Here is a 27,920-nt window from a genome sequence, read left to right on the forward strand (position 1 = left end):
ACATGTGCCCACCTCATTCTCCCCTCCTATTTATAAGTTGAGACGGTCAGGAGGTTTAATATGTCTTGATGAGCGTGGCGGCACTGGAGCCTCAGGAGATAACGGTGTTTCAATAGCTGGGGGGAGATATATTGATCGGTCATCAACTTCACTCCTATTGTTATTTAGATTTTCAATTTTAGAATTTCTTGTAGAAGTTTCCATAGGGGATGCTGGAAGTGTTGGAGGAAAGTTCCCGATTAGTGTTATCAAGAAGTGACTTCTTCTTCCTTGCGTACGGCGTGCACAGCCTAAAGTTGTAGGACAACTTGTTCTATTTGATCTTATTTGACTGTGCACGCCGGGTTGATTGCATTCGTCAAAACAGGGTGGACCACGTGAAGGTTGCAATCTCCCACCCCGATTATCAGCCATGATAACATTGAATGGCGGTCGGTGCTGGTTCTCTACCCCCGGGCCTCTTTCAACCGGACCTCCTCCCCCCCTGGCACGGCAACGAGCCTGAGCCCATTCCCCCCCCCCGCCCCCCCCCCCCCCCCCCCCCCCCCCCCCCGGGCCAACCCCGCCCGCCGTTCTCACACTCAGGCCCAGGCTGCCATCGACCTGCTGCTGCTCGGCTCACCGACAACTGTTACACTCCACCCCCCCCCCCACACACACACACAACTGTATTACACACCACCCCCCCACACCCACACACACACACACCCTCACCCACACACACACCAACACACACACACACACACACACACACACACACACACACACACACACACACACACACACACACACACACACACACACACACACACACACACACACACACACACACACACACACACACACACAAACACATAACACATACACACACACACACACACAACTGTATTACACTCCACCCCCCCCCCCCACACACACACACACACACACACACACACACACACACACACACACACACACACACACACACAACCCACGCACACACACTCACACACACACACACACACAACACACACACACACACACACACACACACACACACACACACACACACACACACACACACACACACACACACACACACACACACACACACACACACACACACACACACACACACAACTGTATTACACTCCACCCCCCCACACACACACACACAACTGTATTACACTCCACCCCCCCCCACACACACACAACTGTATTACACTCCACCCCTCCCCCCACACACACACACAACTGTATTACACACTCCCCCCCCACACACACACACAACTGTATTACACTCCCCCCACACACACACACACACACACAACTGTATTACACTTCCCCCCCACACACACACACACACACACAACTGTATTACACTCCCCCCCCCCCCACACACACACACAACTGTATTACACTCCCCCCCCACACACACACAACTGTATTACACTCCACCCCCCCCCCCCACACACACACCTGTATTACACTCCCCCCCCCACACACACACACAACTGTATTACACAACCCCCCCACACACACACACACACACACACTGTATTACACTCCCCCCCACACACACACAACTGTATTACACTCCACCCCCCCCCCCCACACACACACACACAACTGTATTACACTCCACCCCCCCCACACACACACACACAACTGTATTACACCCCACCCCCCCCCCCCCACACACACACACAACTGTATTACACTCCACCCCCCCCCCCCCCACACACACCCTGTACCCACACCCACCCCACACCCACACACACAACTCCCCCACACACACACACCTCACACACACACACACACACACACCCAACTCACACACACACACACACAACTGTATTACACTCCCCATCAGGTTGCGTTGCCGCCTCCGATGGGATGAGGCACCATGCTTTGAAAGTGTCATGAAAACTGCACTTGAATTTGGTGGACCTGCACCCTACTGTGAAGTGGCATGAAACTGCAATTTGAGTTTGGTGGACTTGCACCCTACTTGAAGTGGTATGAAACTGCCACTTCAGCCCACAACACCCATACTAGCACTCCAGAAAGCCCCCCCATATTGGAATTGGTGGAGAGGTGGAATATTGCGCTGGGGGACCAGCCCTCCCGTCGGGTCCCATTTAGTCTAGTAATATATATATATACACACACACACCCACACACAATTTCCCTCCTGGGATTAATGAAGTTCTATCGCAGAGTATCGTCTGTGTAGGAAGGAACAGCAGATGCTGGTTTAAACTGAAGATAGACACAAGAAGCTGGAGTAACTCAACAGGTCAGACAGAATCTCTGGACAAAAGGAAAATATTACGTTTTGCGTTGGGTCTGGAATAGGTTCCTGCACACCTTTGGAATGTGGAAGGAAACAAGAGCACCCGGAGAAAACCCCTGCGATCAAAGGGAAAAGGAGCAAACTCCATCCAGACAGCATCCATATTCAGGATCAATTCCGGCTCTCTGGCACTTTTAGGCAGCAACTTTATGGCCAATGTACTGCCCTATAGACTTGAACTGAATTAAAACCTACAGTAGCTGTAAAGGGGAACATAGCGTTATCAACGTATAATTTTTTTTGTGTGTTGGAAACTAAAATATAGTGGCACAGCTGGTGAACTTGCTGCCTCACATGCCAGAGATCTGTGTTTGATCCTGTCCTCGGGCACTGTCAGTGTTGAATTTGCACATTCTCCCTGCAAAGGTCGGATTCGGAATGGGGAGTTGAAGTTTCCTCCCACATCCCAAAGACGCATTGGCTCTGTAGGTTCAACTTGTCTCTGTAAAATTGCCCCTAATGTGTAGGGAGTGGGTGAGGAAAGTGGGATAACAGGACTTGTGTGAATGGTTAGACAAAAATGCTGGAGAAACTCAGCGGGCGAGGCAGCGTCTATGGAGCGAAGGAAATAGGCGACGTTTCGGGTCAAGATTTTCTTCATACTGATGTGAGGGTGGGGGCAAGAAGGAAGAGGCGGAGACAGTGGGCTGAGGGAGAGCTGGGAAGGGGAGGAGAAAGCAGGGACTACCTGAAATTGCAGAAGTCAATGTTCATACCGCTGGGGTGTAAAATGCCCAAGTGTAATATGAGGTGCTGCTCCGCAAATTTATGGTTGGACCACTCTGGCCGTGGAGCAGGCCCAGGGCAGAAAGGTCGGAATCGGAATGGAAGGCAGAGCCACCGGGAGATCAGGTTGGTTAATGCGAACTGAGCGGAGGTGTAGGGCGGAGCGATCGCAAAGCTTACGCTTGGTCCCACCGATGTAGAGCAGCTGACACCTAGAGCAGCGGATGCAATAGATGAGGTTGGAGGAGGTGCAGGTGAACCTCTGCCTCACCTGGAAAGGCAGCTTGCATCCTTGAATGGAGTCAAGGGGGTCGGTAAAGCGACAAGCATAGCATTTCCTGTGGTTGCAAGGGAAGATGCTAGGAGAGGGGTGGTTTGGGTGGGAAAGGACGAATTGACCAGGAAGTTACGGAGGGAACGGTCTCTGCAGAAAGTCGACGGGAGTTACAGAGACATTGTTACAGAGAAAGGTTGAACAAGTTAGGGCTTTATTCTTTGGAGCGCAGAAGGTTAAGGGGGGACTTGATAGAGGTTGTTAAAATGATGAGAGGGATAGACAGAGTTGACGTGGAAAAGCTTTTCCCACTGAGTAGGGAAGATTCAAACAAGGGGACATGACTTGAGAATTAAGGGACTGAAGTTTAGGGGTAACATGAGGGGGAACTTCTTTACTCAGAGAGTGGTGGCTGTGTGGAATGAGCTTCCAGTGAAGGTGGTGGAGGCAGGTTTGTTTTTATCATTTAAAAATAAATTGGATAGTTATATGGACGGGAAGGGAATGGAGGGTTATGGTCTGAGCGTAGGTATATGGGACTAGGGGAGAATACGTGTTCGGCACGGACTAGAAGGGTCGAGATGGCCTGTTTCCGTGCTGTAATTGTTATATGGTTATATGGGAGGAGATGGGGAGATGTGGCCAGTGGTGGGATCTCATTGGTAGACAAAAAACCTGGAGAAAAACAGCGGGGAAAGCAGCATCTATGGAGCAAAGGAATAGGCGACATTTCGGGTCGAGATCCTTCTTCAGTCTGATGTCAGGGGGGGGGGACGGGAAAAAGAAAGGAAGAGGCGGAGACAGTGGGCTGTGGGAGAGCTGGGAATGGGAGGGGAAGGAGGGAGAAAGCAAGGACTACCTGAAATTGGAGAAGCCAATGTTCATACCGCTGGGGTGTAAACTACTCAAGTGGAATATGAGCTGCTGCTCCTCCAATTTGCGGTGGATCTCACTCTGGCCATGGAGGAGGCCCAAGACAGAAAGGTCGGATTGGGAATGGGAGGGGGAGTTGAAGTGAAGCCACCGGGAGATCAGGTTGGTTATTGCGAACTGAGTGGAGGTAATGTGTGAAGCGATCGCCGAGCCTGCGCTTGGTCTCACCGAGGTTGACCATACTCTGAATAATCCGACCACATTTCTGTTTGGAAGTGGAAAGAAAAAATAGAAATTGCATTCATTGCAACGTGTAAAAAGAGTTGAGATACTGTCTTTAATTTTGCTGCTTGTCATTGTAGTATATATCATATCTAGATTGGTGAATATGTTTAGTTTGTGACTTTATTTGAAGCAGAAATAATATGTGAATGCTTCATTGAGCATAATTCCGACTGATAACTACGCACTTCGTCTGAGTACATTTTCGCCAACGTCATGCAAGCCGTCTTAAATGACCACCTCAACTGTCATTTGGCAACCTATAAAGCTGCCATGGTTGCCGGCTGACAACGGAAAATAAGTTAAGTGAGCGCCCGTTCGAGGTGTTCGCTGGTGTGGGTGCGCTGGTGCGCCTGCAGGCTGCCGGATCGGCTGAAACTCTTGCCGCAGTCGCTGCAGGTGTAGGGCCGCTCCCCGGTGTGCAGGCGCCTGTGCACCTTCAGCTCCGTGGACGACTTGAAGCCTTTGCCGCAATCGGAGCAGGCGAAGGGCCGCTCCCCGGTGTGTACGCGCCAGTGCACCGTCAGGTCCGTGGACGACTTGAAGCCTTTGCCGCAGTCGCTGCAAGTGTAGGGCCACTCCCCAGTGTGCAAGAGCCTGTGCACACTCAGTTCCGTGCACGACTTGAAGCTTTTGCCGCAGTCGCTGCAGGTGTAGGGCCGCTCGCCGGTGTGCAGGCGCATGTGCACCTTCAGCTCAGAGGACGACTTGAAGCCTTTGCCGCATTCAGAGCAGGCGAAGGGCCGCTCACTGCTGTGCACCCGCCGGTGCTTCTTCAGTTCATTTGTCGTCTTGAAGCTCTTGCCGCACTCGGAGCAGCCATAGGGCATCTCGCCGGTGTGTACCCGCCGGTGAATCTTCAGCTGGCCTGCCCTCTTGAAGTCCTTGCCGCAGTCGGAGCAACCAAAGGAACGCTCGCCGGTATGGGTCCGCTGGTGCTCCAGCAGATAGCTGGAGCAGGTGTAGCCCTTGCCGCACTGGGCGCAGGTGTAGGGGCGCTCGCCGGTGTGGGTGCGCTGGTGCTCCAGCAGGTTGCTGGACTTGGTGAAGCCCTTGCCGCAGTCGCTGCAGGTGTAGGGCCGCTCCCCGGTGTGCAGGCGCCTGTGCACCTTCAGGTCCTTGGACGACTTGAAGCCTTTGCCGCAGTCGGAGCAGGTGAAGGGCCGCTCACTGCTGTGCACCCGCTGGTGCTCCCGCAGCCCCGACAACCAGGGTAAAGCTCTTGCCACAGGTGGAGCAGCCATAGGGCTTCTCGCCCGTGTGCACCCGCCGGTGGGTCTTCAGGACATTCGCCGTCTTGAAGCTCTTGCCGCACTCCGAGCAGTTGAAGGGGCGTTCTCCCGTGTGCACCCGCCGGTGGATCTCCAGCTTGCTCGGGCTCCGCCAGGCCTTGCCACACACGTCGCACTCATAACGCTTCTCCTTGTTGTGCCCCGTCATGTGGTCCTCCATTGAAGCTCAGCCCCTCGAAGCTCAGCCCACACACCGAGCAGATGGGGGGGGGGGGGCTCACCGGCACCCTGGCCGCCCTCAATGGCCGCTCACGTCCCCGTCTCTCCATCCACAGCAACGGCTCCTAAACCCTGCAGGAGGGGAACACAGAGGGTCAACAAGCTGGCAAACAGGACAATACTAACACGTGAACATTACTAGTGCTTGAAGGGGCGGGGGAGGGGTTGTGAGGGTGAGAAGGGGGGATGTGGGGGGAGAAAGGAGGGGTCGAAGGAGCAGAGAGGTGGTGAGGGGGCACCTCATAGAAACATAGAAATTAGGTGCAGGCCCTTCGAGCCTGCACCGCCATTCAATATGATCATGGCTGATCATCCAACTCAGTATCCCGTACCTGCCTTATCTCGATACCCCCTGATCCCCTTAGCCACAAGGGCCACATCTAACTCCCTCTTAAATATAGCCAATGAACTGGCCTCAACTACCCTCTGTGGCAGAGAGTTCCAGAGATTCACCACTCTCTGTGTGAAAAAAGTTCTTCTCATCTCATACCATAACCCTCCATTCTCTTCTCATCCATATGCCTATCCAATTTATTTTTAAATGATGCCAACGAACCTGCCTCCACCACTTCCACTGCAAGCTCATTCCACACCGCTACCACTCTCTGAGTAAAGAAGTTCCCCCTCATGTTACCCCTAAACTTCTGTCCCTTAATTCTGATGTCATGTCCTCTTGTTTGAATCTTCCCTATTCTCAAAGGGAAAAGCTTGTCCACATCAACTCTGTCTATCCCTCTCATCATTTTAAAGACCTCTATCAAGTCCCCCCTTAACCTTCTGCGCTCCAGAGAATAAAGACCTAACTTATTCAACGTTTAGGATTGGTTATGGAAGGGAATGTTGTAAAGTATTGTTCATTATGTTGCAGAGTGTTTGTGCTGTTATCTTGTGATTGGTCAAAGTATGGAGCCTTGCTCACAATGTTTATACCACCTGGGGAAATGTTTCTTTACTTTGGGGAACTGTCTTCCAACTAGAACCTATGTAATGGGGAACTTTGTGATTGGGTTACGGAGCTGTCAATAAATGTATTATATTTATTTGTGATTGACCTGTAGGGGTTGCCCCCCCCCCCCCATGTAGTTTCGTGCCACAGTTCGATACAGTATAAAAGAGGGGACACCACATGGATCGGAGTCGATCTCCTGGACGTGCACTTGGGACTGTGTTGACTGTCTGGAGGTGTGTATTTGCACGAGGCTGAAGGGCTTGGACGAGTAGAGACAAGGACTGGACCCACGGTGTTGGTTAGGTATCGTATAAGAAGTTTGTTTGTGTGAGTGAGAATAAAGAAGTGGTTGATCCAGTGTTTGACTCAGTGTTTTACTGAATTAGACCAAGGGTGTAAACTGTAGGAGCAGAATTACAGTCTCACCAGGGCCCCGTACAACAGCAGAAATACATCTTTGCTCCAAAACTCAACTCCTCTCGTTATGAAGGCCAACATGCCATTAGCTTTCTTCACTGCCTGCTGTACCTGCATGCTTACTTTCAGTGACTGATGTACAAGGACACCCAGGTCTCGTTGTACTTCCCATTTTCCGAACCTGACACCATTCAGATGATAGAGATTGCTGGAGTGATCCAATTTTGCCCACTAATCTCCTATGTGGGACCTTATCAAAGTATTTCCAAAATTTCAGGTATACTTCATCCACTGGCTCTCCCTTGTCCATTTTCCAAGTTACATCCTCAAAAAATTCCACAATAGTCAAGCACGATTTACAAATTTACAAATTTCCCCTTTGTAAATCCATCCTGTTACTGCTATTCAAATGTGCCGCTATTTCATCTTTTATAATTGACTCCAGCATCTTCCCCACCACCGATGTCAGGCTAACTGTCTATAATTCCATTATCCCTCTCCCTCCTTTCTTAAAAAATAGTATAACATTAGCTACCAATCCACAGGAACTGGTCTTGAATCTATAGAACATTGGAAAATGATCACCAATGCATCCACGATTTCTAGAGCCACCTACTTAAGTACCAGGGGATTTATCAACCATCAGTCCCATCAGTCTACACAACACCATTTCCTGCCTAATATTAATTTCCTTCAATTTCTCCATCACCCTAGGTCCTCTGGCCATGGGTACATCTGGGAAATTGGATCTGTCTTCACTAAGGATGACACAAACAAACCTGTTCAACTCCTCTGACATTTCCCTTTAGTTCCCTGCCCCCCTGCCCCCCCCCCTCCGTGGCAAGTATGATGTTGTGGGAATTACAGAGACATGGGTGCAAGAGGGCCAGGGCTGGGAACTGAATATTCAAGGGTATACCTCCTATCGAAAAGACAGACAGGTGGGCAGAGGAGGTGTTAGTGAGGAATGAAATTCAGTCCCTTGCACGAGATGACATTGAATCAGGAGATGTGGAGTCTATGGATAGAACTAAGGAATTATAAGAGTAAAAATACCCTAATGAGACTTATCTACAGGCCCCCAAATAGTAGCCTGGATATAGGGTGCAAGTTAAATCAGGAGTAAAAATCGGCATGTAGTAAAGGCATTGCCACGGTTGTTATGGGAGATTTCAACATGCAGGTAGACAGGGAAAATCAGGTTGGTACTGGACCCCAAGAGAGGGAGTTTGTAGAGTGCCTTTGCGATGGATTCTTAGAACAGCTTGTATTGGAGCCTACAAGGGAGAAGGCAATTCTGGATATAGTGTTATGTAACAAACCAGATTTGTTAAAGGAACTTGAGGTTAAGGAGCCAATAGGAGGTATGAGCATAACATGGCCAAGTTTAATCTACAATTGGAGAGGGATAAGAGTAGATCGGAAGTGTCATTATTACATTTCAACAAAGGGGACTATGGAGCTGGCCAAAGTTGACTGGAAAGATACCGTGGCAGGGATGACAGTGGAACAACAATGGCAGGTATTTCTGGGAATAATACACAAGGTGCAGGATCAGTTCATTCCAAAGAGGAAGAAAGATTCCAAGGGGTGAAAGGGGCGACCGTGGCTGACAAGGGACGTCAGGGACAGTATAAAAATAAAAGAGAATCACATTGTAGCAAAGATGATCGGGAAGCCAGAGGATTGGGCAATGTTTAAAGAGCAACAGAAGATAACTAAAATGGCAATACGGGGAGAAAAGATGAGGTACGAAGGTAAGCTAGCCAAGAATATAAAGAAGGATAGTAAAAGCTTCTTTAGGTATGTGAAGAGAAAAAAATTAGTTAAGACCAAAGTTGGACCCTTGAAGACTGATAAAGATTAATTTATTATGGGGAACAGGAAATGGCAGATGAGTTGAACAGGTACTTTGGATCTGTCTTCACTAAGGAGGACACAAATAATCTTCCTGATATACTAGTGGCCAGAGGATCTGGGGTGACGGAGGAACTGAAGGAAATCCACATTAGTGGATTAGAAATGGTGTTGTGTAGACTGATGGGACTGAAGACTGATAAATCCCCAGGGCCCGATGGTCTGCACCCCAGGGTACTTAAGGAAGTGGCTCTAGAAATCGTGGACGCATTGGTGATCATTTTCCAATGTTCTATAGTTTCAGGATCAGTTCCTGTGGATTGGAGGGTAGTTAATGCTATCCCACTTTTTAAGAAAGTGAGAGAGAAATGGAATTATAGACCAGTTAGCCTGACATCGGTGGTGGGGAAGATGCTGGAGTCAATTATAAAAGATGAAATAGTGGCACATTTGTATAGCAGTAACAGGATCGGTCCGAGTCAGCATGGATTTACGAAGGAATCATGCTTGACCAATTTTATGAGGATGTAACTAGGAAAATGGACAATGGAGAATCAGTGGATGTAGTGTCGCTGGACTTTCAGAAAGCATTTGTTAAGGTCCCACATAGGAGATTAGTAAAATTAGAGCACATGTTATTGGGGGTAGAGTGCCGACATGGATAGAAATTTGATTGGCAGACAGGAAACAAAGAGTAGGGATTAACGGGACACTTTCAAATGGCAAGCAGTGACTAGTGGGGTACCGCAAGGCTCGGTGCTGGGACCAGCAGTGACTAGTGGGGTACCGCAAGGCTCGATGCTGGGACCACAACTATTTACAATATACATTAATGATTTAGATGAAGGGATTAAAAGTAACATGAGCAAATTTGCAGGTGACACAAAGCAGGGTGACAGTGGGAACTGTTATGTGGATGCAGGGTGACCTGGACAGGTTGGGCGAATGGGCAGGTGCAGGGCAGATGCAGTTTAATGTGGATAAATGTGAGGTTATTCACTTTGGTGGCAAAAAAAGGAAGGCAGATTATTATCTGAATGGGAATAGGAAAGTTTGGAAAAGGGGAAGTACAACGGGATCTGGGGGTCCTGGTTCATCAGTCAATGAAAGTGAGCATGCAGGTACAGCAGGCAACGAAGAAAGCGAATGGCATGTTGGCCTTCATAACAAGAGGAGTTGAGAATAGGAGCAAAGAGGTCCTTCTGCAGTTGTACAGGGTCCTAGTGAGATCACACCTGGAGTATTGTGTGCAGTTTTGGTTCCCTAACTTGAGGAAGGACATTCTTGCTATTGAGGGTGTGCAGCGTAGGTTTACAAGGTAAATTCCCGGGATGACAGGACTGTCATATGCTGAGAGAATGGAGCGGCCGGCCTTGTACACTCTGGAGTTTAGAAGGATGAGAGGAGATATTATTGAAACATATACGATTATCAAGGCATTGGACCCGTTAGAGGCGGGAAACATGTTCCCGATGTTGGGGGATTCTAGAAACAGGGGCCACAGTTTAAGAATATGGGGTCGGCCATTTAGAACGGAGACGAGGAAACACTTTTTCACCCAGAGAGTTGTGAGTGTATTATCTAAATGGTGGCCGATTGGGAAAGGGGGAGATGCAGCGAGACCTGGGTGTCATGGTACACCAGTCATTGAAGATAGGCATGCAGGTGCAGCAGGCAGTAAAGAAAGCGAATGGCATGTTAGCTTTCATTGCAAAAGGATTTGAGTATAGGAGCAGGGAGGTTCTACTGCAGTTGTACAGGGTCTTGGTGAGACCACACCTGCAGTATTGCGTACAGTTTTGGTCTCCAAATCTGAGGAAGGACATTATTGCCATAGAGGGAGTGCAGAGACGGTTCACCAGACTGATTCCTGGGATGTCAGGACTGTCTTATGAAGAAAGACTGGATAGACTTGGTTTATACTCTCTAGAATTTAGAAGATTGAGAGGGGATCTTATAGAAACTTACAAAATTCTTAAGGGGTTGGACAGGCTAGATGCAGGAAGATTGTTCCCGATGTTGGGGAAGTCCAGGACAAGGGGTCACAGCTTAAGGATAAGGGGGAAATCCTTTAAAACCGAGATGAGAAGAACTTTTTTCACACAGAGAGTGGTGAATCTCTGGAACTCTCTGCCACAGAGGGTAGTTGAGGCCAGTTCATTGGCTATATTTAAGAGGGAGTTAGATGTGGCCCTTGTGGCTAAGGGGATCAGGGGGTATGGAGAGAAGGCAGGTACAGGATACTGAGTTGGATGATCAGCCATGATCATATTGAATGGCGGTGCTGGCTCGAAGGGCCGAATGGCCTCTACTCCTGCACCTGTTGTAAAAATATAAGCACCCGGAGACGCTGCACCGCGGCCTCCCGCCGCCAGGGGGCGCTGCAGCCGGAGGACCAGAGGACCGGAGGACCAGAGGGCGCCCGGACCTCCCCCGGGCCGCCGGCCGCAGGATCGCCCTCGGGAAGGGAAGGGGAAAGGACGCGAGGCCGGGCGGCGGCGGCGGCGGCGGCGGCTGTTCCTACCTGAGCTCCTCCCCGGCGCTGACCGGAGGCCTCGTCCCGACGGCGGCGACAACGCACCGGCCCCGCCTCACGTGACCGGCGACCAGGCCCCGCCTCACGTGACCGGCGACCAGGCCCCGCCTCCCCCACTGACGGACAGCGCCAGCGTCCAACGACGTCACACAGGACCAGGTACCGCCCCCTCCCGGCGTCCGGCCAATCAGAGCCGCGTTCCCGCCCCCAGCGTCGGATAGGTCGAGCCGTAAGCCCCGCCCTACGGACAGACAGCTCCCTCCGCCAATCAGAGTCGCGTTCACGCCCCCCTATCGTCGGATAGGTCGAGCTATAAGTCCCGCCCTTCGGACAGACAGCCCCCTCCGCCAATCGGAGCCGCACATCTCGCCCTAGCAACGGTTGTCATGACGCGTTCGGCTCGCACCCGACGCTCCTGCACACCAGGTGCTGGGGAAAGTGAGTAAGTTTGTTGGTATTCACATACAAGGAATTTGCCTTGGTGCATGGAACATAACAAGAGGATTTCAGTATGGGAGTAAAGAGGTTCTTCTGCAGTTGTATAGGGCTCTGGTGGGACCACATCTGGAGTATTTATTATCTAAATGGTGGCCGACTAGGAAAAGGGGAGATGCAGCGAGACCTGGGTGTCATGATACACCAGTCATTGAAAGTAGGCATGCAGGTGCAGCAGGTAGTGCAGAAAGCGAATGGTATGTTAGCTTTCATAGCAAAAGGATTTGAGTATAGGAGCAGGGAGGTTCTACTGCAGTTGTACAGGGTCTTGGAAAGTGGTGAAATCATTGGACAAAGTCAGCATGGATTACGAAAGGTAAATCATGTCTGACGAATCTTATAGAATTTTTCGAGGATGTAACTAGTAGCGTGGATAGGGGAGAACCAGTGGATGTGGTGTATCTGGACTTCCAGAAGGCTTTCGACAAGGTCCCACATAAGAGATTAGTATACAAACTTAAAGCACAAGGCATTGGGGGTTCAGTATTGATGTGGATAGAGAACTGGCTGGCAAACAGGAAGCAAAGAGTAGGAGTAAACGGGTACTTTTCACAATGGCAGGCAGTGACTAGTGGGGTACCCCAAGGCTCAGTAATGGGACCCCAGCTATTTACAATATATATTAATGATCTGGATGAGGGAATTGAAGGCAATATCTCCAAGTTTGCGGATGACACTAAGCTGGGGGGGCAGTGTTAGCTGTGAGGAGGATGCTAGGAGACTGCAAGGTGACTTGGATAGGCTGGGTGAGTGGGCAAATGTTTGGCAGATGCAGTATAATGTGGATAAATGTGAGGTTATCCATTTTTGTGGCAAAAACGGGAAAGCAGACTATTATCTAAATGGTGGCCGATTGGGAAAGGGGGAGATGCAGCGAGACCTGGGTGTCAAGTCAAGTCAAGTTTATTTGTCACATACACATACGAGATGTGCAGTGAAATGAAAGTGGCAATGCTCGCGGAACAACAAAACAACCAAACAAATTATAAACACAATCATAACACACATATTATTGTCATGGTACACCAGTCATTGAAGGTAGGCATGCAGGTGCAGCAGGCAGTAAAGAAAGCGAATGGTATGTTAGCTTTCATTGCAAAAGGATTTGAGTATAGGAGCAGGGAGGTTCTACTGCAGTTGTACAGGGTCTTGGTGAGACCACACCTGGAGTATTGCGTACAGTTTTGGTCTCCAAATCTGAGGAAGGACATTATTGCCATAGAGGGAGTGCAGAGAAGGTTCACCAGACTGATTCCTGGGATGTCAGGACTGTCTTATGAAGAAAAAGACTGGATAGACTTGGTTTATACTCTCTAGAATTTAGGAGATTGAGAGGGGATCTTATAGAAACTTACAAAATTCTTAAGGGGTTGGACAGGCTAGATGCAGGAAGATTGTTCCCGATGTTAGGGAAGTCCAGGACAAGGGGTCACAACTTAAGGATAAGGGGGAAATCCTTTAAAACCGAGATGAGAAGAACTTTTTTTCACACAGAGAGTGGTGAATCTCTGGAACTCTCTGCCACAGAGGGTAGTTGAGGCCAGTTCATTGGCTATATTTAAGAGGGAGTTAGATGTGGCCCTTGTGGCTAAGGGGATCAGGGGGTATGGAGAGAAGGCAGGTACGGGATACTGAGTTGGATGATCAGCCATGATCATATTGAATGGCGGTGCAGGCTCGAAGGGCCGAATGGCCTACTCCTGCACCTAATTTCTATGTTTCTATGTTTCTATGTCTTGGTGAGACCACACCTGTAGTATTGCGTACAGTTTTGGTCTCCAAATCTGAGGAAGGACATTATTGCCATAGAGGGAGTGCAGAGAAGGTTCACCAGACTGATTTCTGGGATGTCAGGACTGTCTTATGAAGAAAGACTGGATAGACTTGTTTTATACTCTCTAGAATTTAGGAGATTGAGAGGGGATCTGATAGAAACTTACAACATTCTTAAGGGGTTGGACAGGCTAGATGCAGGAAGATTGCTCCCGATGTTGGGGAAGTCCAGGACAAGGGGTCACAGCTTAAGGATAAGGGGGGAAATCCTTTAAAAACCGAGATGAGAAGAACTTTTTTCACACAGAGAGTGGTGAATCTCTGGAACTCTCTGCCGCAGAGGGTAGTCAAGGCCAGTTCATTGGCTATATTTAAGAGGGAGTTAGATGTGGCCCTTGTGGCTAAGGGGATCAGAGGGTATGGAGAGAAGACAGGTACGGGATACTGAGTTGGATGATCAGCCATGATCATATTGAATGGCGGTGCAGGCTCGAAGGGCCAAATGGCCTACTCCTGCACCTAATTTCTATGTTTCTATGTATTGTGTACAGTTTTGGTCTCCTAATTTGAGGAAGGACACCCTTGTGATTGAGGCAGTGCAGCGTAGGTTCACGAGATTGAAACATAGAAAATAGATGCAGGAGTAGGCCATTCGGCCCTTCGGCCCTGCACGTTTTACTTCTCTCATGTAGATGAGTTACCTATCACTTAAGGGGACATTCGGAAGGCTACTCGCACTGACAGACTTTTGTCAAGAATGAGGAATATGTTACAAATGGATGGCAAAACAAATTGCCGAATTCAGACGCAGAACTGAAACCATTCTTTGTACGTACGAATGAACTCTCAGTAGACCAAGGTTGTGTCATGTGGGGAGCGAGAGTTGTAATCCCTAAAAAATATGGAGTAAAATTGCTAGGAGATCTTCATAATCAGCATTTGGGAATGTGTCTCGAAGCTATCTATGGTTGCCTGGTCTAGGTAAGGACATAGAACAAATTGTGAAAGAGTGTACCACATGTCAAGTAGTTGGAAACAGTACCGCTACAGCACTGCAAATGGCCGGCTAGAGTGTGGCAAAGATGACACGTTTTTACTACAGGCAAGCCCAGTACAAGCAGAGAAGAGCAGCCGAGGAAAGGCACTCTGAGAAGTTGAGGAGCAAGTTTTCAGCTAGTGACTCTTCTTCAGTTTGGAAGGGCTTGCAAGAAATCACCAGCAACAAGTGGAAAGCCCTCCTCTCCTTGGACAATCGTCAGCTGATCAATGACCTGAAAGAGTTCAACTGCAGGTTTGAGAAACAGAAACTTAACCCTGGTACCCCCCCCCCCCCCCTCCAACCACTTCACATCTACTTACAGCCTGACTCCAGTCTGCAAAGACGGGGCCCTTCCCCACCCACTCCTCCCCACCCACTACTTCATGACTACCTACGGCCTGACTCCAGTCTGCAAAGACTGGTCCCTCATCCACTACCCATCTCCTCCTTGCTGCCCAACATCACTTCTCCATCACCAATGATAGAAATTGAGGAGGTGGAGAGGCTATTCAGAAGACAGAAAAAGCAGAAATCTCCAGGACCAGACAATGTTTCCCCCTCTACCCTTAAGGTCTGTGCCGAACAACTGGCTACGGTCTACAGACATTTTCAACCAGTGCCTGCAAACCTGTACTGTCCCTGCCTGCTTCAAAGTCTCCACTATTGTCCCGGTACCCAGAAAGACACGGATTACTGGTCTTGAGACTACAGACGTGTGCTGCACAAGCTGAAAAATATCACAAACCCCCTGCTGGACCCTCTGCAATTTGCATACTGGGCCGACAGATCAGTGGATGACATAAAAATAATAATAATAATAATAATATAATAATCCAGGACAAGGGTCACAGCTTAAGGATAAAGGGGACATCCTTTAAAACCGAGATGAGAAGAACTTTTTTCACACAGAGAGTGGTGAATCTCTGGAACTCTCTGCCCACAGAGGGTAGTTGAGGCCAGCTCATTGGCTATATTTAAGAGGGAGTTAGATGTGGCCCTTGTGGCTAAGGGGATCAGGGGGTATGGAGAGAAGGCAGGTACGGGGTACTGAGTTAGATGATCAGCCATGATCATATTGAATGGCGGTGCAGGCTTGAAGGGCCGAATGGCCTACTCCTGCACCTAATTTCTATGTTTTCTATAATAATAAATACTTTATTGATCCCCTCAGGGAAATTCAGATGTCCAGAAGCCCCCCGACCAACAAACCCACAGATTCAAAATGAACGCGGACAGAAAATACATAGAATACACTGTGGACACTACCTGAGAGCAATAAATACTTAAAAAGACCAATAATTAACAATTAAAAAGTAAAAATTGCAAGAATGCATCCCCCTACAGCCTAGCGGTCCGTATTATAAAATCTAATGGCTGCAGGGGTGAAGGATCTCCTGAACCGCTCCGTTCTACAGGGCAGGGAGAGGAGCCGGTTGTTGTTCCGAGTGCTCTTTTGACTCGCCAGAATTACATGGAGGGGATGCCCGGGGTTTTTCAGGATGACCTGCACCTTGTGCCTCATACGCCTCTCAAGCACATCCATCCCAGAGTCTACTCTCCCCTCCAGCACTGAGCTAGCTCGCTTAACCAGTTTGACCAGCTTCTTGTTGTTTTTTTGCACTAATGCTGTTTCCCCAGCAGACAACAGCGTAGAAAATAACACTTGCAACCACAGTGTTGTAAAACATGTGCCGCATGTCATTACACACATTGAAGGATTTGAGCCTTCTGGGGAAAAAGAGTCTGCTCTGGCCTTTTTTGTAGAGGGAGTCAGAGTTGACAGACCAGTCCAGTTTGTTAGCAAGGTGCACTCCAAGGTATTTATATGTCTGCACCACCTAAGCCTGCACTTTATCCTCCAGCACCTAGACTGACAGGTGACCTATGCAAGGATTTTGTTTGTTGATTTTAGCTCTGCATTCAACACCATTGTGCCAGAGAATCTGCACTCCAAATTCTCCAATTTGACTGTGCTCTGAACCCCTCTGTCAGTGAATCATCAACTTCCTGACAGGAAGCAGCATGTGGGGCTGGGAAAGCACATCTCGAATCCTCAATCCCTCAGCATAGGAGCACTGCAAGGCTGCGTACTCTCCTCCACTCCTCTACTCTCTCTACACCAATTACCATCAACAACACCACAGTCACATCTGTGGTCCTTTAAGTTCCTGGGAACTATCATCTCCAAGGACCTTAAATAGGGGGCCACCATCGACTCCACAGTCAAAAAGGCCCAGCAGAGGATGTACTTCCTGCGACAGCTGAGGAGGCACAATCTGCCGCAGGCAATGATGGTCCAATTCTATACCGCCATCGCAGAGTCTGTCCTCACCTTCTCCATCATGGTCTGGTTTGGCTCGGCCACCAAGCACGACATCCGGAGGCTGTAGCGAATCGTCCGATCAGCTGAGAAGGTTGTTGGCTGCGACTTTCTCCACCATTGATGAACTGTACACTGCAAGTGCCAGGAAGCGAGCGGGTAAGATCATCTCTGACCCCTCTCACCCTGGACACAAACTCTTTGAATCACTTCCCTCCGGAAGGCGACTCCGGATTGTCAAAGCAGCCACAGCCACAGACATAAAAACAGCTTTTTCCCACGAGCAGTAGCTCTACTCAATAACCAAAAATCTGTAGCCTCATTTCGCTCTGATATTTTATTTCATTCAAGTTTAAACGATAATGTTGTATTATTAATGTTGAATGTTTTATGTGTCATTCTTAATTGTCACTGTATGTCGCGTTGTTACTTGTGAGCGGAGCACCAAGGAAAATTCCTTGTATGTGAACATACTTGGACAATAAACTTATTCATTCATTCTCTTGAAATAAATGCTAACACTGCATTTACCTTCCTTACTATCAAATTCAACGTCCAAATGAATCTTTCGGGCATCCTGCACCAGCGCTCCCAAGTCTCTTTGCACCTCCTGTATGTGACCTGCCTCAAGTCCCAGAACAAAGAGAATATTTATTTATAAAGTGAGTGGAAATGTGTTGAATAGGACAGTTACAAGCAGATGTAATTCTTCTTACTGTCATCATTTCTCAATGGCGAGGCTGTGGGACATGCCCAGCCAGGCTAGATGATACGAACAGATAAAGAAAAATAATGAGTTAAAATAATATCAGGCAGAAAATGATCAATTCTGATACAGCCATGAGTGTGGATTTTCATTTTGAGTTCATTTTCTTATTCTCTTTAAAGATCTTCTGTAACATACAGTGATGGTTCTTGGTTGGGTAACCATTCTTATTTGATTATTCCTCTGAGAAGTGGCTAGGGAAATCTTGTTAAGTTAATACCTAAAAATAAATGCCAGGGCAGCACTCAACACAAACATAAGTACTGTACACAGAGATATGTCACTAACCTATTTATTCTGAAGAAGGGTTTCGGCCTGAAACGTCGCCTATTTCCTTCGCTCCATAGATGCTGCTGCACCCGCTGAGTTTCTCCAGCATTTTTGTGTACCTTCGATCTTCCAGCATCTGCAGTTCCTTCTTGAAAACCTATTTATTAATTCTTGTTTCAAGAAAAGGTCAGTCCCTCAAATTAAGCAAAAACAAACTTTTTCCACAGAGGTCAAGTCAATTGATGTATGAACCTCACTTCTAGATGGATGTTGTTAAATGTGACTGGGATTTAAAAGGGAAAAGATAAAGAGTTCACACAAGTCCACTCCTATTGGGATCTATTTAGCCCATCCCGTTCAGCAGAAGCCCAGCTAGACAATTTAAATATACTTGCTGATTTACCTCCTGATGGTTGTGTGGTTCTTTTCAACTGTTTAGGTCAAAGTCCAAAGATGACATGGGCCATGATGATTCAAAAACAGGAAAGCAGACTATTATCTAAATGGTGGCCGACTAGGAAAAGGGGAGATGCAGCGAGACCTGGGTGTCATGGTACACCAGTCATTGAAAGTAGGCATGCAGGTGCAGCAGGCAGTGAAGAAAGCGAATGGTATGTTAGCTTTCATAGCAAAAGGATTTGAGTATAGGAGCAGGGAGGTTCTACTGCAGTTGTACGGGGTCTTGGTGAGACCACACCTGGAGTATTGCGTACAGTTTTGGTCTCCAAATCTGAGGAAGGACATTATTGCCATAGAGGGAGTACAGAGAAGGTTCACCAGACTGATTCCTGGGATGTCAGGACTGTCTTATGAAGAAAGACTGGATAGACTTGGTTTATACTCTCTAGAATTTAGGAGATTGAGAGGGGATCTTATAGAAACTTACAAAATTCTTAAGGGGTTGGACAGGCTAGATGCAGGAAGATTGCTCCCGATGTTGGGGAAGTCCAGGACAATGGGTCACAGCTTAAGGATAAGGGGGAAATCCTTTAAAACCGAGATGAGAAGAACTTTTTTCACACAGAGAGTGGTGAATCTCTGGAACTCTCTGCCACAGAGGGTAGTCGAGGCCAGTTCATTGGCTATATTTAAGAGGGAGTTAGATGTGGCCCTAGTGGCTAAGGGGATCAGGGGGTATGGAGAGAAGGCAGGTACAGGATACTGAGTTGGATGATCAGCCATGATCATATTGAATGGCGAATGGTGCAGGCTCGAAGGGCCGAATGGCCTCTACTCCTGCACCTAATTTTTATGTTTCTAAATGCAATAATATTAATTGAAGGCTGAAACAGAAGCGGCCAGGTAAGAAATATCTACAAAGCACTGGAGTAACTCGGGGTCAGACACCTCTGTGGAGGGAATGAAAATGAGAGATGTAACATTCATTTGTGCAAAGATAGATTTCAAAGCAGGATTTTTAGGAATGCTGAATTGATAGTTTTAATGTTTTCCGCAGTGCATCACTGACGTTTCACAAAGCATCATAGCGCGATGGATGAGTGATTGTTTAGGTCAGGATCTTGCTTCAGATTGATTGTAGGAAGAGGAATAACAGAAAAGAGGTATAACCGAAAAGATGAGCGGTAAGACAGAGGATTGAGCAACTTTTAAAGAGTAACAGATGATAACTTAAAAAGGCAATACGGGGAGAAAGGATGAGGTATGGAGGTAAGCTAGCCAAGAATATAAAAGAGGATAGTAAAAGCTTCTTTATGTATTTGAAACTTCTTTATATTACGGTGCTGGGACCACGGCTACTTACAATACACATTAATGATTTAGATATAGGGATTATGAGTAACATTAGCAAATTTGCTAATGTTGGGTAGCAGTGTGAACTGTAAGGAGGATGCTATGAGGATGCAGGTTGGGTGAGTGGGCAGATGCATGGCAGATGCAGTTTAATGTGGATAAATGCGAAGTTGTCCACTTTGGTGGCAAAACAGGAAGGCAGATTATTATCTGAATGGTGTGAAGTTAGGAAAAGGGGAAGTTCAACGAGATCTGGAGGTCCTTGTTCATCAGTCACTAAAAGAAAGCATGCAGGTACAGCAGGCAGTGAAGAAAGCTAATGGCATGTTGGCCTTTATAGAAACATAGAAAATAGGTGCAGGAGTAGGCCATTCGGCCCTTCGATCCTGCACCGCCATTCAATATGATCATGGCTGATCATCCAACTCAGTATCCTGTACCTGCCTTCTCTCCATACCCCCTGCTCCCTTTAGCCACAAGGGCCACATCTAACTCCCTCTTAAATATAGCCAATGAACTGGCCTCAACTACCTTCTGTGGCAAAGAATTCCAGAGATTCACCACTCTGTGTGAAAAATGTTTTTCTCATCTCTGTCCTAAAAGATTTCCCCCTTATGCTTAAACTGTGACCCCTTGTTCTGGACTTCCCCAACAAACTTCCTGCATCTAGCCTGTCCAACCCCTTAAGAATTTTGTAAGTTTCTATAAGATCCCCCCTAACAAGTGGAGTTGTATTGGAGCAAAGAGGTCCTTCTGCAGTTGTACAGAGTCCTGGTGAGACCACACCTGAAGTATTGTGTGCAGTTTTGGTCTCCAAATTTGAGAAAGGAAGTTCTTGCTATTGAGGGAGTGCAGTGTAGGTTCACAAGGTTAATTCCCGGGATGGCGTGACTGACATATGCTGAAAGAATGGAGCGGTTGGGCTTGTATACTCTGGCATTTAGAAGAATCAGAGGGGATCTTATGGAAACATATAAATGTATTAAGGGATTCGACAGGTTAGATGCAGGAAACATGTTCCTGATGTTGAGGGAATCCAGCACCAGCGACCACAGATTAAGACTAAGGGGTCGGCCATTTAGGACTGAGATGGGGAAAAAAGTTTTTCACCCAGACAGTTGTGAATCTGTGGAATTATCTGCCACAGAAGGCAGTGGAGGCCAATTCCCTGGATGTTTTCAAGATAGAGTTGGATTTAGCTCATAGGGCTAACGGAATCAAGGGATATGGGGAGAAAGCTGCCAAAGGAGGTAGTTGAGGCTGGGACTATCCCAATGTTTAAGAAACAGTTGTACAGGTACATGGATAGGACAAGTATGGAGGGATCGGGAAATGCAGGCAGGTGGGACTAATGTAGCCGGGACATGTTGGTCGGTGTAGGCAAGTTGGGCAAAATTCCTGCATCACTCTGTGACTAACACAAAGTGCTGGAGTAGCTCAGCGGTTCAGGCAGCATCTGTGGAGAACATGGATAGGTGACATTTCGGGTCAGGACCCTTCTTCAGACTGACACACTGTTAACAGATGAGGGGGTGATTGGCAGATGAGTGGAGTAAGTGACAGAGGCGAGAGAAAATAAGGAGATAAAAGGGTGTGAGATAAGGAGAGAGGAATGTACTTGTGCAGCTTTATGGGACATTGGTCAGGTAGCATTTGGAGTATTGCCTACAGTTCTGGTCACTCCATTACAGGACTGATGTGGAGGCTTTGGGGAAGGTACAGAGATGGTTAACCAGAATGGTTTGAAAACAAGGAATTGCTGATGCTTGTTTTGAAAAAAGGACAAAATGCTGGAGTAACTCAGGCACCGTCTCATGAGAGAAGGAATGGGTGACGTTTCAGTCGAGACTGAAGAAGTGTCTCGACCCGAAACGTTACCCATTCCTTCCAGCATTTTGTGTCTACCTAACCAGCGCCTATCCACGTCTCGGTGTGCCAGCAGGCTGGAGGAGTGGGCAAAGGCCTTGCCACAGAACGGGCAGGTGAAGGGGCGCTGGCCGGTGTGGACTCGCCGGTGCTCCAGCAGGTGGTCAAGGCGGATGAAGCCCTTATAACAGGACGGGCAGGGGAAGGGATGCTCACTGCTGTAGGTACGCCGGTGCTGCCACAGGCTGGATATGCGGGTGAAACTCAGCGCACACAAAGGGTCTCTGTCTGGTGTGTATCCGCTGGTGCTCCCGCAGGCCCCGTGCGCTCTTGAAATGCTTGGTACTGTGGTAGCAGCTGATCGCAGGCGTGGGTCCGCCGGTGCTGCCGCAACCCCCGCGAGCTGTCAAACGCCTCACCGCAGTACGGGCAGTCGTAGGGCTGGCCACTGGTGTGCACGTGCTGGTGAGACAGGGCATGGGGGGTAATGGCAAAGCGCTCACCACACACCGGGCTGGGGACGGGACGATTGCCGGCGTGCACCCGCTGGTGGGACAACAGATAGGTGGAGCGGGTGAAGCCCTTGCCGCACTGGGCGCAGGTGTAGGGGCTCTTGCTGGTGTGGGTGAGCTGGTGCTCCATCAGGTGGTTGGAGCGGATGTAGCTCTTGCCGCACTGGGCGCAGGTGAAGGGGCGCTCGCCAGTGTGGGTACGCCGGTGCTGCAGCAGGCTGTTGGAGCGAGTGAAGCTCTTGCCGCAGTCGCTGCAGGTGTAAGGCCGCTCCCCGGTGTGCAGGCGCCTGTGCATCTTCAGTACTGCCGGCGACTTGAAGCCTTTGCCGCAGTCGGTGCAGGTGAAAGGCCGCTCACTGCTGTGCACTGTCTGGTGCTCCTGCAGCCCTGACAACCAAGTAAAGCTCTTGCCACAGGTGGAGCAGCCATAGGGCTTCTCGCTGGAGTGCATGCGGTTGTGCTGCCGTAGGCTTCCATAGTGGAGGAAGGTCTTGCCGCACTCCGAGCAGTTGAAGGGCCGTTCTCCCGTGTGCACCCGCCGGTGGATCTTCAGTTCGTGCGCCCTCGTGAAGTCCTTACCGCAGTCGGGGCAGCCGAAGGGCCTTTCGCCGGTGTGCACGCGGTAGTGCCGCAGCAGGTTGTCGTAGCAGGTGAAGTTCTTGCCGCACTCCGAGCAGTCGAATGGGCGTTCTCCTGTGTGCACCCGCTGGTGGATCTTCAGGGCCTGTGCCTTCCTGAAGCTCTTGCCACACTCCGAGCAGTCGAAGGGGCGTTCTCCCGTGTGCATCCGCTGGTGGATTTCCAGCTCGCTCGGGTGGTGCCAGGCCTTGCCACACACGTCGCACTCATAACGCTTCTCCTTGTTGTGCCGCATCATGTGGTCCTCCACCGCAGCTCAGCCCCTCAAAGCTCAGCCCGCACACCAGGCAGATGGGAGGGGTTCACTGGCACCCTGGCCACGCTCAATGGCTGCTCAAGTTCCCGTCTCTCCGTCCACTGCAACAGCGTCCAAACCCTGCAGGAGGGGAACACAGAGGGTCAACAAGCTGGCAAACAGGACATTACTAATGCGTGAATTGATTGGAGCTGCAGTTGGATTCATACTGGAGCATCCACGATGCTGAGAAAGTCGTGAACAGCACGTACAGTGAGTTGGTCACACCGCAGGTAAAGGTTAAGCAGACAGAAAGGGATCGGGTGGCCAATAGCTACGGTGGCAGTAGGCAGGTAGTGCAGGGGTCCCCTGCGGTCATCTCCCTCCTAAACAGGTATACCATTTGGTATACTGTTGGGGGAGATGGCTCATCAGGGGAAGGCAGCAGCAGCCAAGTTCATGGCACCATGGGTGGCTCTGTGGCACAGGAGGGGAGGAAAAAGAGTGGAAGGGCAATAGTAATAGGGAATTCAATTGTAAGGGGAATAGATAGGCCGCAAACGAGACTCCAGGATGGTATGTTGCCTCCCTGGTGCAAGGGTCAGGGATGTCACTGAACGGCTGCAGAACATTCTGGAGAGGGAGGGTGAACAGCCAGTTGTCGTGGTGCACATTGCACCAACGATATAGGTAAAAAACGGGATGAGGTCCTACAAGATGAATTTAGGGAGCTAGGAGATAAACTTGAAAATAGGACCTCGAAGGTAATAATCTCTGGATTACTACCAGTACCACGGGCCAGTCAGAGTAGAAATAGGAGGATATTGCAGATGAATACGTGGCTTGAAAAATGGTGCAAGGGGGAGGGATTCAAATTTCCAGGGCATTGGACCAGTTCTGGGGGAGGTGGGACCAGTACAAACAGGACGGTCTGCACCTGGGCTGGAATGGAACCAATGTCCTTGGGGAAGTGTTTGCTAGTGCTGTCGGGGAGGATTTAAACTAATGTGAGCAGAGAGACAGAGGGGTGTAAAATGAGGGTAGAAGCAATAGGTAGCAAGGTGAAAAGTAAAAGTGGCAGGCAGACAAATCCAGGGCAAAAACCAAAAAGGGCCACTTTTCAACATAATTGTATAAGGGGTAAGAGTGTTGTAAAAACAAGCCTGAAGGCTTTGTGTCTCAATGCAAGGAGCATTCGTAATAAGGTGGATGAGTTGAATGTGCAGATAGTTATTAATGAATATGATATAGTTGGGATTACGGAGACATGGCTCCAGGGTGACCAAGGCTGGGAGCTGCACATCCAGTGATATTCAATATTGAGGAGGGATAGACAGAAAGGAAAAAGAGGTGGGGTAGTGTTGCTGGTTAAAGAGATTAACGCAATAGAAAGGAAGGACATTAGCTTGGAGGATGTGGAATCGATATGCGTAGAGCTGCGAAACACTAAGGGGCAGAAAACGCTAGTGGGAGTTGTGTACTCCAACACTTTTTGTCTTTTTATGTATGAACCAGCATCTGCAGTTCCTTGCGTCTGACAAAGATAGGCACAAAGTGCTGGGGAAAAAATATGGGGAACGTTTCAGGTCGGGACACTCGGCTACTTGTCAAACTTTGTTTGAGGTGAGAAATGTCATTCTCTGATTTTAGTTAACTATCCAACAACCTGCCTCCCTTTTATTGATAGCGGTATGAATATTGATTTCTCTAACTTCAAGTAACCCTTACATCCCCTCTCTCTCTCCTACCCGTCATACCAGCTTGAAAGTCATCTTTTATCAATCAAATTTCACAATGTCAACTCAAACCACCCCTTCCCCTGCAACCGCGGGAGATACAACACCTGTTCCTTTACCTCCCCCTCAACTCCATCCAAGGACCCAAGTCTTTCCAGGTGAGGCTGAAGTTCACTTGCACCTCCTCCAACCTCATCTACTGTATCTGCTGTTCCAGGTGTCAACTTCTCTACATCGGCGAGAACAAGCGCAGGCTCGGTGATGGTTTCACTGAACAGCTCATTCCGTCCTACCTGATCTCCCGGTGGCTCAGCACGTCCAATCCCCCTCCCATTCCCAGACTGACCTTTGTCCTGGGCCTCCTCCATTGTCAGAGTGAGGCCCAGCGCAAATTGGAGGAACAGCATCTCATATTCCAGCGTAATGAACATTGACTTCTCTAACTTCAGATAGCCCTTGCTTTCTCTCTCCATCCCCTTCCCCATCCCAGTTCTCCCACTATGCAGTTATCTCGCCAATGTGCCAAAAGCTTTCATGACCACCCTAACTACCTGTGACGCCACCTTCAGGGAACTATGTACCTGCACTCCTAGATTCCTCTGCTCTACAACATTCCCCCAGCTAATTGTAGTTTGGAATTAGCTACAATTGGGTAACTAACTAATAATATGCTTTAATTTCAGGTCATCCAAGTAAGATTATTGTTTCAGAATGTTTCAATCTATGATAACTGTAAATTTCATTCAGTTCTCTTAATTTTTAAGAAAGTTATGGGCTTTTGACTGTCCACGATCACAGCTTTTTTGTTATGTCCATAGAAAATCAATAGGGAACAAGATGCTAATTTCCGAGTATGAAAATGGCCATAACGTTTTAAATACTTGAGATATGAAAGTGAATTAGGTGTCAAATTAAACTTCTTTTTATGCTTTATCTGATGGGATAAATTGCAGACTTTAAATCTCAAATTTTGTTACATTGCTAGATGATCAGCCATGATCACATTGAATGGAGGTGCAGGCTCGAAGGGCCGAATGGCCTCTACTCCTGCACCTGTTGTAAAAATATAAGCATCTGGAGACGCTGCACCGCGGCCTCCCGCCGTCAGGGGGCGCTGCACAGCCGGAGGACCAGAGGGCGCCCAGACCTCCCCCGGGCCGCCGGCCGCAGGATCGCCCTCGGGAAGGGAAGGGGAAAGGACGCGAGGCCGGGCGGCGGCGGCGGCGGCGGCGGCTGTTCCTACCTGAGCTCCTCCCCGGCGCTGACCGGAGGCCTCGTCCCGACGGCGGCCACAACGCACCGGCCCCGCCTCACGTGACCGGCGACCAGGCCCCGCCTCACGTGACCGGCGACCAGGCCCCGCCTCACGTGACCGGCGACCAGGCCCCGCCTCCCCCACACACTGACGGACAGGGCCGGCGTCCAACGACGTCACGCAGGACCAGGTACCGCCCCCTCCCGGCGTCCGGCCAATCAGAGCCGCGTTCCCTCCCCTCCCCCACGTCGGATAGGTCGAGCCGTAAGCCCCGCCCTTCAGACAGGCAGCTCCCTCCGCCAATCGGAGCCGCGTTCCCTCCCACAGCGTCCGATAGGTCGAGCAGCAAGCCCCGCCCTTTGGATTGACAGCTCCCGCCGCCAATCGGAGCCACGTTCCCGCCCCCAGCGTCGGATAGGTCGAGCCGTAAGCCCCGCCCTTAGAACAGGCAGCTCCCTCCGCCAATCGGAGCCGCACATCCCGCCCTAGCAACGGTTGTTACGACGCGTCCGGCCCGCCCCCGCGGCTCCTGCACCACGTGACGGGGGAAGACTATGGGCAATGTTTCAGGTCGGGACACTCGGCTACTGGTCAAACTTTGTTCCAGTTGACAAATGTCATTCTCTGACTTCAGTTAACTATCCCACAACCTGCCTCCCTTTTATTGAATACAGATGCCTCTAACTTCAAGTAAACCTAACATCCCCTCTCTCCATCCATCCCCCACCCAAGTCAAACCAGCTTCAAAGTCATCGTCATTTAATGCATTTCGTTGTCTCTGTACTGTACACTGACAATGACAATTAAAATTGAATCTGAATCTGATCGTGTTGAGTCTCATTGTAACTCGATTTCACTGGGCCCCACAGCTAACAATGGCCTTTTTCCTTTAACGTCGTCATTTTTTTTGCATATCCTTATGCCTCTGTCCCACTTAGGAAACCTGAACGGAAACCTCTGGAGACTTTGTGCCTCACCCAAGGTTTCCATGCGGTTCCCAGAAGTTTTTGTCAGTCTCCCTACCTGCTTCCACTACCTGCAACCTCCGGGAACCGCACGGAAACCTTGGATGGGGCGCAAAGTCTACAGAGGTTTCTGTTCAGGTTTCCTAAGTGGGACAGGGGCATTAGCATCTGCTTTGTTCTGTCATTTTCACACCTCACCCTTCCATATCTTTAGTCTCCCTCTTCCCTGACTACGTCTGAAGAACGTCTCCCATTCCTTTTCTCCAGCGATGCTGTCTGACTTGCTGACTTGTTCCAGCTTTTTGTGTCTATCCACTTTTTTCCCCCTACTCTTCCCTGTGCCCCACCTGAACGGGACTGACCCCTTTCCCCCTTTCAAAAATATCCCCTTCTCTGGTTTCACATTCTGCTCATCTTCTCTCACAGCCTTTCCTGTTCTTCCCATCTCCGGTCTTTGTCCACTCATCCACCAATCACCCCACTCCCCATCACCTGTATCCATCTGTTACTTAAAGATGGACACAAAATGCTGGA

General features: G+C 49.1%; 1 protein-coding gene and 1 pseudogene across 2 annotated transcripts in view; one reads left to right on the forward strand and one right to left on the reverse strand.

The window, feature by feature from the left end:
- Nucleotides 1-4,600: 4,600 nt before the first annotated feature.
- LOC129694387 (zinc finger protein 850-like) lies at nucleotides 4,601-26,531 on the reverse strand (annotated as a pseudogene).
- The window catches only part of LOC129694383 (zinc finger protein 420-like), a 32,291-nt gene continuing 16,122 nt past the window's right edge, over nucleotides 11,752-27,920 (forward strand). The window contains exon 1 of one of the 2 annotated variants that reach the window (XM_055631082.1): nucleotides 11,752-11,922. The gene's annotated coding sequence lies outside the window, so the exon portion shown is untranslated. Of the gene's footprint in view, nucleotides 11,923-26,503; nucleotides 26,612-27,920 lie in introns of those variants that run through there. The other variant, XM_055631083.1, reaches the window with a different exon arrangement.

The sequence above is a fragment of the Leucoraja erinacea genome, unplaced genomic scaffold, assembly GCF_028641065.1.
Source record: "Leucoraja erinacea ecotype New England unplaced genomic scaffold, Leri_hhj_1 Leri_645S, whole genome shotgun sequence".
Lineage (NCBI taxonomy): Eukaryota > Metazoa > Chordata > Chondrichthyes > Rajiformes > Rajidae > Leucoraja > Leucoraja erinaceus.